This window comes from Lethenteron reissneri, chromosome 52, assembly GCF_015708825.2.
Source record: "Lethenteron reissneri isolate LAM-NWPU_2019-01 chromosome 52, ASM1570882v1, whole genome shotgun sequence".
Classification (NCBI taxonomy): Eukaryota; Metazoa; Chordata; class Hyperoartia; order Petromyzontiformes; family Petromyzontidae; genus Lethenteron; species Lethenteron reissneri.
In genome coordinates, this window is record NC_083830.1 from 8,327,849 (window position 1) to 8,340,236 (window position 12,388).

The following is a 12,388-nucleotide window of genomic DNA, read 5'->3' on the forward strand; positions in this document are numbered from 1 at the left end:
ACCTGACCATCACAAGGTGACAGCTCAACGGAGGTGGCTCATGAACATCATCATCCTCGTGTGGACATTTACAGCGGCAGCGAAATAGTCTCAACGCGTGACGGTGATTCTCAATGTTGGAGGGGAAACCTGGGGGACCCGGAGACAAATCCACGCGACCACGGGGAGAGAGACACGCAAACTCCAAATATACAGCAGCAGGCGTCAGGGTCCGGTTCGAACCCACGACATCCTGTATACCAGGCGAGGTAGTTAACATCTCCTAGCCACCGTGATGATCATGGTAGAGAGCGAGACACGCAAACTCCAAATATACAGCAGCAGGCGTCAGGGTCGGGATCGAACCCACGACCTCCCGTACACCAGGCGAGGTAGTTAACATCTCCTAGCCATCGTGATGATGATGAGAGAGAGACACGCAAACTCCAAATATACAGCAGCAGGCGTCAGGGTAGGGTTCGAACCCACGACCTCCTGTATACCAGGCGAGGTAGTTAACATCTCCTAGCCACCGTGATGATGATGAGAGAGAGAGACACGCAAACTCTAAATATACAGCAGCAGGCGTCAGGGTCGGGATCGAACCCACGACCTCCCGTGCACCAGGCGAGGTAGTCAACATCTCCTACCGCCACGCGTGAAGCGAGGCCACGCAGTCGATGCGACTCGTGGCGGTGACGTCGCTGCTTCGTTGGCCGCGCGAGCGACTCCGAGCAAAGGTGGCCTCTGATTCGTGTCGAGGCGCGCACGGCAAAACCACACGGGGGGTGGGGGAGGGCTGTCCCGTACGACTCCTTGCGAGCGCCGCCTTCATCACGACGCTTTCGCGCTGCCACCGTCTTGGCTCCCTTCGCAGCACCCTGCCGCGAAACGTTGACATTCAAAGTTCAAAGTTCATTTATTAGGTATAGCCCTGTGAGCCATTCGGCTCTTGAATCGGGCGCAACCGCAACAAACAAAAAACAAAACATGAACAAGAAAACATCTTAGAGTGAATATGTGACTAAGTGCAAACAGAAAATCCAAGAAAAGACAGCAAAATATAGCCGAAAAATCACCGTACACCAACGCTGTGTGCAAATATCCCAGTGGGATGCAAGTAAAACAACAACAACAACAACCAGAAGACAACTTAGATTAAGGCCATCAGTCTAACTCTGTACTACAACAAACAGACATGGCCAAGCCAAAAAACTTTTCGAAAATCACCAAAATAAAGCCATAAAAGCAATGAAACAGTGATCATAGGAACTGTGACCGAATTTTCACAATAAACGACGTAAACAACAACATGTACTACCAAACTCTGCAGCCATAGCTGGCTGCATGAGTCACTCCACAACAGCAGCAGGAGCATCAGTCGGAGTATCAACATTTTTCAATGCACCTTTAAGATCAGCACACTAAATCAAAACACAGATCATACTTTGCATACTTTGCAGCGATCATGGCACGGCCCCTCGCTTCTAAAACGCCACTGCGCTCTCTGCGTTCCCGTCTCGTGTCTCTGGCTCCCCGGGATTGCTGGGTCATTGTAATACTGGACGTTGTCGCGGGGGACGGGGGAGGGGGGGTTTCACTGTAAATGCGATTGCACGAAGGGTCGGGTCTGAAAAAATCTTGCCCGAGCCGAACGGCGCTACAGGGAATTAATGAGTTGATGTTGAATTTCAATTTAAAGCTTTCGTGACTGCAGGGTTTCGTTTCGGCCACAACGCAAGCAGCCGTCCTCAGGTGAGGACGGCTGCTTGCGTTGTAGCCGAAACGTCGTGAGAATTATTTATAATGTTTTATTTTTATCATTTTATTACTTCCCTTCTACGTGACTTTACCGAAAGAACCAAGAAGATGAATCCCTGCAGTCACGAAAGCTTTAAATCGAAAGATCCCCCAGACGTCACAACGATTTGCAGGGCCGCTCTTTGTCGGGGCACGGGATGGAGGGTGTGGGGGGGTCACGGTTCAACTTTGTCAAATAAAAACAAATTCCACCGCTAATTACCCAATGAGGATTACACTGGCAACGTCGCCTCCCCCCCCCCCCTTGAGTGGCAGGGTATATACCCACAGTGGTAACGGTACATTTCTAAGTTTCAACAATAAATAATTTGCGATAAATATTTAAAATCTGGCAAATTTGCATCGTGACACCGGCGCGCGAATGGCCTCCGCCTTTACGACCAACAACCCCACGGGGTCTTTGAACGGCCGCTGCAAACATTTTAAAACGGCGCGCATTCGTCGTAAATATTAACCGGGGCGGCCAAGGTGGGGGGTGGGCACGAACCGCAAACCTCTGCAACAAGCGGCAAACGGGCAGACACTTCAACAATTACAACAACAAAAGCCAACCAATTATAGCTCGCCAAAATATCATCTTAACGAGCAGATGCACATATATTATTACAAACGGCGCCTGGAATTCTATATTGTTTCTCTCTCTCCGTGACTGTTAACTACTTCACGTGAAAACGTCAATTTGAAAATCAATTATGCAATGGCAAGCAGGTTGTTTTTTAATTCATGTACCGTCATAAATATTGAATGGTTACATAGAGGGGCGCCTTAAACATTAATCACCATATCAAGAGACGCGCGGTGGGTTCTCGCAAGCACACCACTCCAGGTCAGGCCACACCACCCCTACCACCACCAGCACCACACCATGGCGTCCCAGGCCACGCGATTCCACCCCACGCTACAGCAGGCCACCCCACAGCACGCCAAGCCGTGCTATGCCACCCCATTCCCAAGACACACCACCCGCACACCAAGCCACGCTACACCATTCCACGCCATCTCATGCCACCCAATGCCACATCATGCCACGCCATCCCACGCCACCCCATGCCACCACATTAGATGCCACACCACCCTATGCCACCACATTATATGCCACCCCACCCAATGCCACACCATTGCATGCCACACCACCTATGCCACACATGCCATCCCATTGCATGCTTCACACACCCTAGCACACCATGCCACCCCTATGCCACACCATGCCATCCCACCCACGCCGCACCACCCTATGCCACACAATGCCACCCAATGCCACCCCATTGCATGCCACACCACCCTATGCACACCATGCCATCCCATTGCATGGCTTCACCACCCTACGCCACACCAATGCCACCCCTATGCCACACCATGCCATCCCCACCCCACGCCGCACCACCCTTATGCCACACATGCCACCAATGCCACCCCATTGCAGCCACACCACCTTATGCCACACCATGCCATCCCATTGCATGCTTCACCACCCTACGCCACACCATGCCACCCTATGCCACACCATGCCATCCCACCCCACGCCGCACCACCCTACGCCACACCATGCCACCCAATGCCACCTCATTGCATGTCACACCACCCTATGCCACACCATGCCACCCAAGCCACCTCATGCATGCCACACTACCCTATGCCACACCATGCCACCCAATGCCACCTCATTGCATGCCACACCACCCTATGCCACACCATGCCACCCAATGCCACCTCATTGCATGCCACACCACCCTACGCCACACCATGCCACCCAATGCCACCTCATTGCATGCCACACCACCCTACGCCACACCATGCCACCCAATGCCACCTCATTGCATGTCACACCACCCTATGCCACACCATGCCACCCAATGCCCACCTCATTGCATGCCACACTACCCCTATGCCCACACCATGCCACCCCAATGCCACCTCATTGCATGCACACCACCCTATGCCACACCATGCCACCCAATGCCACCTCATTGCATGCCACACCACCCTACGCCACACCATGCCACCCAATGCCACCTCATTGCATGCCACACCACCCTATGCCAACCATGCCACCCAATGCCACCTCATTGCATGCCACACTACCCTATGCCACACCATGCCACCCAATGCCACCTCATTGCATGCCACACCACCCTACGCCACACCATGCCACCCCAATGCCACCTCATTGCATGCCACACCACCCTACGCCACACCATGCCACCCAATGCCACCTCATTGCATGCCACACCACCCTATGCCACACCATGCCACCCAATGCCACCTCATTGCATGCCACACTACCCTATGCCACACCATGCCACCCAATGCCACCTCATTGCATGCCACACCACCCTACGCCACACCATGCCACCCAATGCCACCTCATTGCATGCCACACCACCCTATGCCACACCATGCCACCCAATGCCACCTCATTGCATGCCACACTACCCTATGCCACACCATGCCACCCAATGCCACCTCATTGCATGCCACACCACCCTATGCCACACCATGCCACCCAATGCCACCTCATTGCATGCCACACTACCCTATGCCACACCATGCCACCCCATGCCACCCCATTGCATGCCACGCCACCCTATGCCACACCATGCCACCCAATGCCACCCCATTGCATGCCACGCCACCCTATGCCACACCATGCCACCCAATGCCACCCCATTGCATGCCACACCACCCTATGCCACACCATGCCACCCAATGCCACCCCATTGCATGCCACGCCACCCTATGCCACACCATGCCACCCAATGCCACCCCATTGCATGCCACGCACCCTATGCCACACCATGCCACCCAATGCCACCCCATTGCATGCCACACCACCCTATGCCACACCATGCCACCCAATGCCACCCCATTGCATGCCACACCATGCCACCCCATTGCATGCCACCCAATGCCACCCCATTGCATGCCACACCATGCCACCCCATTGCATGCCACCCAATGCCACCCCATTGCATGCCACACCATGCCACCCCATTGCATGCCACCCAATGCCACCCCATTGCATGCCACACCACCCTATGCCACACCATGCCACCCAATGCCACCCCATTGCATGCCACACCATGCCACCCCATTGCATGCCACCCAATGCCACCCATTGCATGCCACACCATGCCACCCCATTGCATGCCACCCAATGCCACCCCATTGCATGCCGCACCACCCTATGCCACACCACACCATGCCACACCACCCCATGCCACCCATTGCATGCCACACCACCCTATGCCACACCACACCATGCCACACCACCCCATGCCACCCCATTGCATGCCACACCACCCTATGCCACACCACACCATGCCACCGCACGCCACTGCGGGACAGCTTGGTGGCCACGTGGCCCACGTTTTGTGTAAATCGCGGGTTGTTAAAATAATTTCAACATGTTGATCCGAGAAACGAAGGGTCCTGCCGTGGTGTCGCGGCTAGCGCATCGGACTTCTTACGAGCCAGAGGTCGCCGGCTCGATTCCATCCACCGCGGCGCGGCAGCTGAAACAATGGGGGATATTAGGGGATATTTGGGGGATATTTAGGGGATCACGAAAGGGCAGGGGAGGGATGGGAAGGAGTGGAGGGGCGTGTGGAGCGAAGAGAATGGGCGACAGTAGAGAAGAGGTGAGCATTTAAGAGAGGAACAGAAGGAGGTTAAGGAGGTAAATTGGAGCTCAAAACACAAGACGATGAAAATTGCACAATGCAGCAGTTGCGCGAAACCGATTTCGCGACAATCGTCGCATCGTGAAATGTGACACACTTCGAGTGACTGTGTAACGTGAGAGAGGCGCGGGGAGGGTGGCAGGGAAGAGAGTTGACGGTTGCGTTGTTGCCCCGAGCGAAACAGCTGTCCACGTCTGGCGTCGATTTCACGTTGTTCTGTTATTTAAACCAAAAAAAAAATCATGTTTTATTCATTACGCTCGTTCACCCAGGAAAACACCGCCGACTCTCATAACTCTCCCCCAGATGGGGGGGGGGGGGGGGGAGTGTCATGCCAAATTTCCGTCACGAGTCGAAGAGTCCGCTGACATCTCTCGCAGGGCAGAGCAAAACAACAACCCCTCTTCGCACAAGAGAACGGCCCGCGTAAGTGGACATCAAAGAGCTACCACCCGAGGCCCCGTATTCTTCTTCTTGGTTCTTTCGGTAAAGTCACGTAGAAGGGAAGTAATAAATAATAAAAATAAACATAATAAAATCATTCTCACGACGTTTTGGCCACAACGCAAGCAGCCGTCCTCAGGTGAAAACCAGGTCTGTCGGGGAGACAGCGTCTTGGGAGTGAGCCACTCTGCTCCACACACACAGCAGAGGGGCAGCGCCGTCGCACCCGCCCTGCCACACGAGAGAGAGTGAGTTTCGTCGCACGACAAGTCAACCACATTATTTCAAATATCAAGAGCTGGAATTTAGCCAAAGTGTCGGTGCAGAACCAAAGTTATATCCGATGATTGAAACAAAGAAATCAAGTCATCAGTGGCCAGGCTGACAGCATCAACTCGCTGCACGTGTGGACATGGAATCACAGCTCAGTCCTGGCGAGTCTGAGTCTTCTTGGTTCTTTCGGTAAAGTCACGTAGAAGGGAAATAATAAAAATAAAACATAATAAAATACAATTCTCACGACGTTGAGGCCACAACGCAAGCAGCCGTCCACAGGTGAAGAACAGGGCTGTCGGAAAGACAGCGTTGCTTGCGTTGTGGCCGAAACGTCGTGAGAAATGTATTTATTGTAATATTTTTATTCTTTTATTATTTCTCTTCTACGTGACTTGACCGAAAGAACCAAGACGAATCCCTGCAGTTAGGCCTCGGCAAGGTAAGGTAAAAGTTAAAAACGAGCCTACCTTTACCCTACCTTTTACCTTACCACAATACAATCACTCTACCCTACCTTTACCCTTTAGCAAGTAAATAAAAGGAAAAAAGCAACGAGCCTACTTTTACCCTACCTTTTACCCTCAGCCCATACAAATTACCCGATTACAGGGTAATTACTAGGGTACTACTACACATGAACAAGGTTTATAACGGTAAATGCCGGGTAGAGTGCTTTATACATAAAGAATACTCTCGATTCCAATTTTACACGCTTGTTGTTGTCCTTGTTGTTGTCATTGTTGTTGTCGTTGTATCCTCAAATCTTGTAACTCAAATTTTACACACTTCCCAATGTGGTATCGACTGCAAACTTGGTATACTTCTGTCATACTGATGACAATACTATATTCTATCATAAAAAATATTTTTAAACATTTTGTATATGTTATGTTTCGGCTTGGGTCTAGTTGTCCACTCTCAACGTTGGCTGTAATTGGCCACAGCCCCTCAAGTTGTGGCAAGCTTCAGGGCCACTTCCTGGAGTCGTGGAGTTCTGCCATTACTCGTACATTTCATAGAAGCGTGTTTGAAAAAAGTGTATTTAAATATTACTTATTAAATGGAGGCCACGGACTGCGCCACGGAGCTTTTAGCGGTAAACAAGGTACCGTATTTACCGGTTAATACTTCGCGCTACCTTTACCCTACCGGGTAATTCTTCCGAGCTACCTTTACCCTTTAACCCTTGACCTTACCCCTTGGCATGTCGACACCTTTACCCTTTGACCCGGTAAGAAGGGTAAATTACCTTACCGTGCCGAGGCCTACCTGCAGTCACGAAAGCTTTAAATCGAAAATTAAATCGAAATTTGAGTCTGAGTCTCTGTATCTATGGGTGTGTGAATATCTACGAGTGTACACGCGAATCCATGGGTCTCTATGCGAGTCTACGAGTCTCTACTTGTCTATGGGTCTCCGTGTGTGAATCTACGAGTCTCTACGCGAGTCTATAGGTCTCTGTGCGAGTTATCAGAGACCAGGCCTTGACCATCACCTTTCTGTGCGCGTATGTGGGTCTCTGTGCAGGCCTATGGGTCTCTGTGTGAATCTACGAGTCTCTACGTGAGTCTATAGGTCTCTGTGCGAGTTATCGGAGAGCAGGCCTTGACCATCACCTTTCTGTGCGCGTCTGTGGGTCTCTGTGCAGGCCTATGGGTCTCTGTGTGAATCTACGAGTCTCTACGTGAGTCTATAGGTCTCTGTGCGAGTTATCGGAGAGCAGGCCTTGACCATCACCTTTCTGTGCGCGTCTGTGGGTCTCTGTGCAGGCCTATGGGTCTCTGTGTGAATCTACGAGTCTCTACGTGAGTCTATAGGTCTCTGTGCGAGTTATCGGAGAGCAGGCCTTGACCATCACCTTTCTGTGCGCGTCTGTGGGTCTCTGTGCAGGCCTATGGGTTTGTGTGAATCTAGGAGTCTCTACGCGAGTCTATAGGTCTCTGTGCGAGTTATCAGAGACCAGGCCTTGACCATCACCTTTCTGTGCGCGTCTGTGGGTCTCTGTGCAGGCCTATGGGTCTCTGTGTGAATCTACGAGTCTCTACGTGAGTCTATAGGTCTCTGTGCGAGTTATCAGAGACCAGGCCTTGACCATCACCTTTCTGTGCGCGTCTGTGGGTCTCTGTGCAGGCCTATGGGTCTGTGTGTGAATCTACGAGTCTCTACGTGAGTCTATAGGTCTCTGTGCGAGTTATCGAAGAGCAGGCCTTGACCATCACCTTTCTGTGCGCGTCTGTGGGTCTCTGTGCAGGCCTATGGGTTTGTGTGAATCTACGAGTCTCTACGTGAGTCTATAGGTCTCTGTGCGCGTTATCGGAGAGCAGGCCTTGACCATCACCTTTCTGTGCACGTCTGTGGGTCTCTGTGCAGGCCTATGGGTCTGTGTGAATCTACGAGTCTCTACGTGAGTCTATAGGTCTCTGTGCGAGTAATTGGAGACCAGGCCTTGATCATCACCTTTCTGTGCGAGTCTGTGGGTCTCTATGCAGGCCTATGGTCTCTGTGCGAGTCAGCGGTGTCCGGCCCGAGGCCATCACTTCTCGCCGCACTTGAGAACCCGGTTTAAATCACAGGCGACTGGATTCGAACCTAGGATCTCAACGGTTGCCGCTCTGACATCAGAGCGAGCCGGGGTCAACTCAAGGCAGTGGAGTCGTGAATTTATGGAGGGAAAAAAAATGTCCACACAGTGCCGAAGATGTTGATTGGCTGTGCTTTTGGTGTTAGAATAATTGCGGGTTGTTTACGAGGGTAGCTGACACAACGATGATGCATTTTTGTTGTTGACACGCGATGAGACTCGTCATGGGGGGGGAGAGGGGGGGGGGCCCACTTACAAAATCAGAAATTGAAAACCGTTTTGAAAGCGGTGAACTCATCGGCAATAAATCCCAAACGGCGCCGTCGTTTTATTTTATTTCTTTCCACAACGACAGACTTGGCGTTAAATACAGCGACGCGCGCGCGCACGCACGGAGAGACCAACGCGAAACAATTATAAAACCAATTAAAAAGCAACTCTTCATCCGCGGAGAGGCGAAACTTTCAGATATTCTGCACGAACGCAAGCGGCGCGCGTCGGCGTGAGCACGGCGTGACATCGCCACGGTCGACGCCAAAACGTAAAAACGCGTCGTCGTCATTTTGGATTTGCCGCCGAACCTATAACGTAAGTCCTTGCCTGGAGGGATATCGTAGGATCGCCAGTTCACCGGCATCGATTCAAGCGTGTCGTAAGTCGCCCCGGGGGTTTGCTCGTCTTGAAAGGATGCTGCTGCTGCAGCAGAAGGCCGCGTGGTGCCGCTCGCTGGGATGCGTAAAAAAATAAAATTCTACGGAGAAATGGGACGCACGTAATGTTGAACTTCTTTCGCATCGTATGTAGCCAACCGAGCTCATCGGCGGGACGTGTGAAAGATAAATTATCCGCTTCTTTATTTGTGTGTGGGGGGTGGGGGGGGATAGTTAGGCTTTCGTTAAAATTAAAGATGTCAATTTCCAAGCGAGCTCCGCTCAACTTTTGCAAAGCCTCTTCACACACACACCACCGACGTAAAATCCAACCGTTGAGACTCCGAGTCAACGGGGGGCGGGAAATTAAAACGTCGATTTTCCCCGCCGCCACCGACACAGCGATCCACGCTCGTTTCCGGGCGACGCCACGCCAGAGTTCGGCACCAATCAAGCCCTCGCCCGCGAACCCCTCACCACCCAACGCCACGGGCCAGAGTAGCAGCTTCGCCGGTCCGAGATTTTCATCAGCACGCAATTGGCCACTTGCGAATAACGAGCTTTGTAATTAAAACAAAACAAAAAAGGTGACATCGTTTGGTTGGGTGGTGGAGGGGTCGACGATAGGAATTTGGGCACAAACCAATGGGGGGGGGGCAGTGCCCCCCGCCGCCGGTCTACGAAAACCGCTGGGAACGCGCAAAAAAGATAGAAGCATCGCGCGAGCCAAAATGATCTTTTACACACGGGGCAGAGTGCTCCCCGGTCTCCCGTCCCAACACAAAGATCCCCAACCCCCTTCCACCCCCGTGTGGCCTTAACAAGATTGTCTGGGCAAGCGCTGTTAGCGAGTAGCACCTATGAAGGCCGGGACAGTACAGGAGGGGGTGGGTGGCCAACACGACGCCCGGCCGCCTTTGTCTCCCCGGTGACGATGTTCACACTCCGCACCAGGTACTCATTTGAGGCCGAGTCCGCCTAGGGGAGGAGGGCCCAGGACCGGTCCAGATAATCGTCACTCGTTTTGCCCGTGAGCGGGAATCGAACTCGGGTCGCCGGTTCGGTTGCGGAGCGCGCTAACCGCTTCACCACCGCTCCGCACTATCGCACACACGCAGACACAGCCCTTTGTCAATCCACTGCTGGATAAGGGGTCTCTCCACGCCGCGTGAATTTTGCTCGACCGCAGCGCTTGCCGCGCTGCGCGGGAACGTAGCGGTTACAGCTACGGGTGTTTCTGCGTGCCCCTTGCTGCTGCCGCTGCTGCTACTACTGCTGCTGTTGCTGCTACTGCTGCTGCTACTGCTGCTGCTGCCGCTGCTCCTGCTGCTGCTGCCGCTGCTGCTGCCGCTGCTCCTGCTGCTGCTGCCGCTGCTGCTACTACTGCTGCTGCTGCTGCTACTACTGCCGCTGTTGCCCTCTGCAACGTCGATCCTCGTGTCGCCGCGTAACAAACCGACCGCTCCCAACGCAGCGAGTTTATTCTCAACTGTGCGGGACAACGGGGCTGTGTGATCTCTCCCCGAGCTGGGAGTTGAACTCATGGCGGGGCTCACGGACAAAACCTGGATAGGTGGCGGCAGCGTGTCAATCATTCCGTGGGTTTAGCCGCAAAGCTTCGCCCGGTATCACGACTCTTATTGAGGATGGCCGTGCCAGGTTTTTGCAGGAGGGGGTAATGATTGTAGCTGTCCGAGTGAGTGTGATCCCAAATGAGTAATTTTTTTCTTTTAGGTAAATTGGACCACAACTCCTTGGCGAAATGACGTCACGGGATTTTCAATCATCCGCCGCGCAAGCGGACGGTTAACCACTCGCACCGCCACGTCAAATAGGGTGGGGCGGCCGCTGGGTTCGAACCGTGGCCCTCCGCAACGAGCGGCCAAACGCACCAGCGGCACCAGCGGCACCAGCGGCACCAGCGGCACCAGCGGCACCGCCTGCCCCCGTGACACACCGCAAAGCGCGACGACGCGCCGTTCCCGTGCGTCTCGGAGGGGGGCTCGCGACGAAACTTCCTGACGGACAGCCGCAGCGTCGGACGGCGTTACGGAACGCGCGAGCGAGCGCGATCTTACTTCCCTCGTTTTGGCGATGAAGAAAACGTCTTCTCGCTCTCTCTCGCTCTCAGGCGTCGAGCCACGAGACGGAAAGGAAAAAAAAACATTTCCACTCCGCCAAATACATTAAATGCACGGAGGTAAATCAGTCGGCGGCGCGATGGGTTTTAATGAAAGTAAACGGCAGCCCGTAACGAATCTCCGCGTGTCGCTGTAATGGGTCTCCGTGTAAGTGAGTGGCAATCCCTCGAATTAATAGGCACCTACGTAATCGTGCGCAGGCCTGATGCAATCCACTGCTGGATGAATGCCTCCCCCCCCCCCACAGCCCCCGCACCTCACCCCACCCCCCCCATGCTGCGTCAGTCGTGGGGGGAAGGGCGGTCTTGTTCGACCGTACTTCACCACGCCGGTCGGCGCGCGGTTTTGGTTGGTGAAAGGCGTCGTGCCCTCGCATCGGTTCAGATATCGCTCGCCGCCGATGTTAGCCGCGCGACTGGGGATCGAACTCGGGTCCTGTGGGTGCGCTCACCACCGTGCCCCCGCTCCACTGGCACGCAAACCTACACACGCGCGCTTGCAGCCCCTTGCGTCAATCCACCGCCCACGCCCCACACCGTGCGGTGCCACACAGGGCGCTAGTCGACCGTACGTCACCACGCCGGTCAGCGGGGGGTGGTTGGTGAAGGCGCGGGAGCATAGAGGACCAATACAACAACGGCATTCGCCGCTCTACCCCCCCCCCCACGCCCCCCTACCCCCCCCCCGCCCCAACCAGCACGTATATCGCCACCTATAGCAACTGTTACGTGGGTGGGCGGGCGGTCGCGCATCCCGGCACCGGCCAGGCCCGAGGCTTCCGCGCCAGCCTCCTCCGACACGAGCCAACGGGGGGAA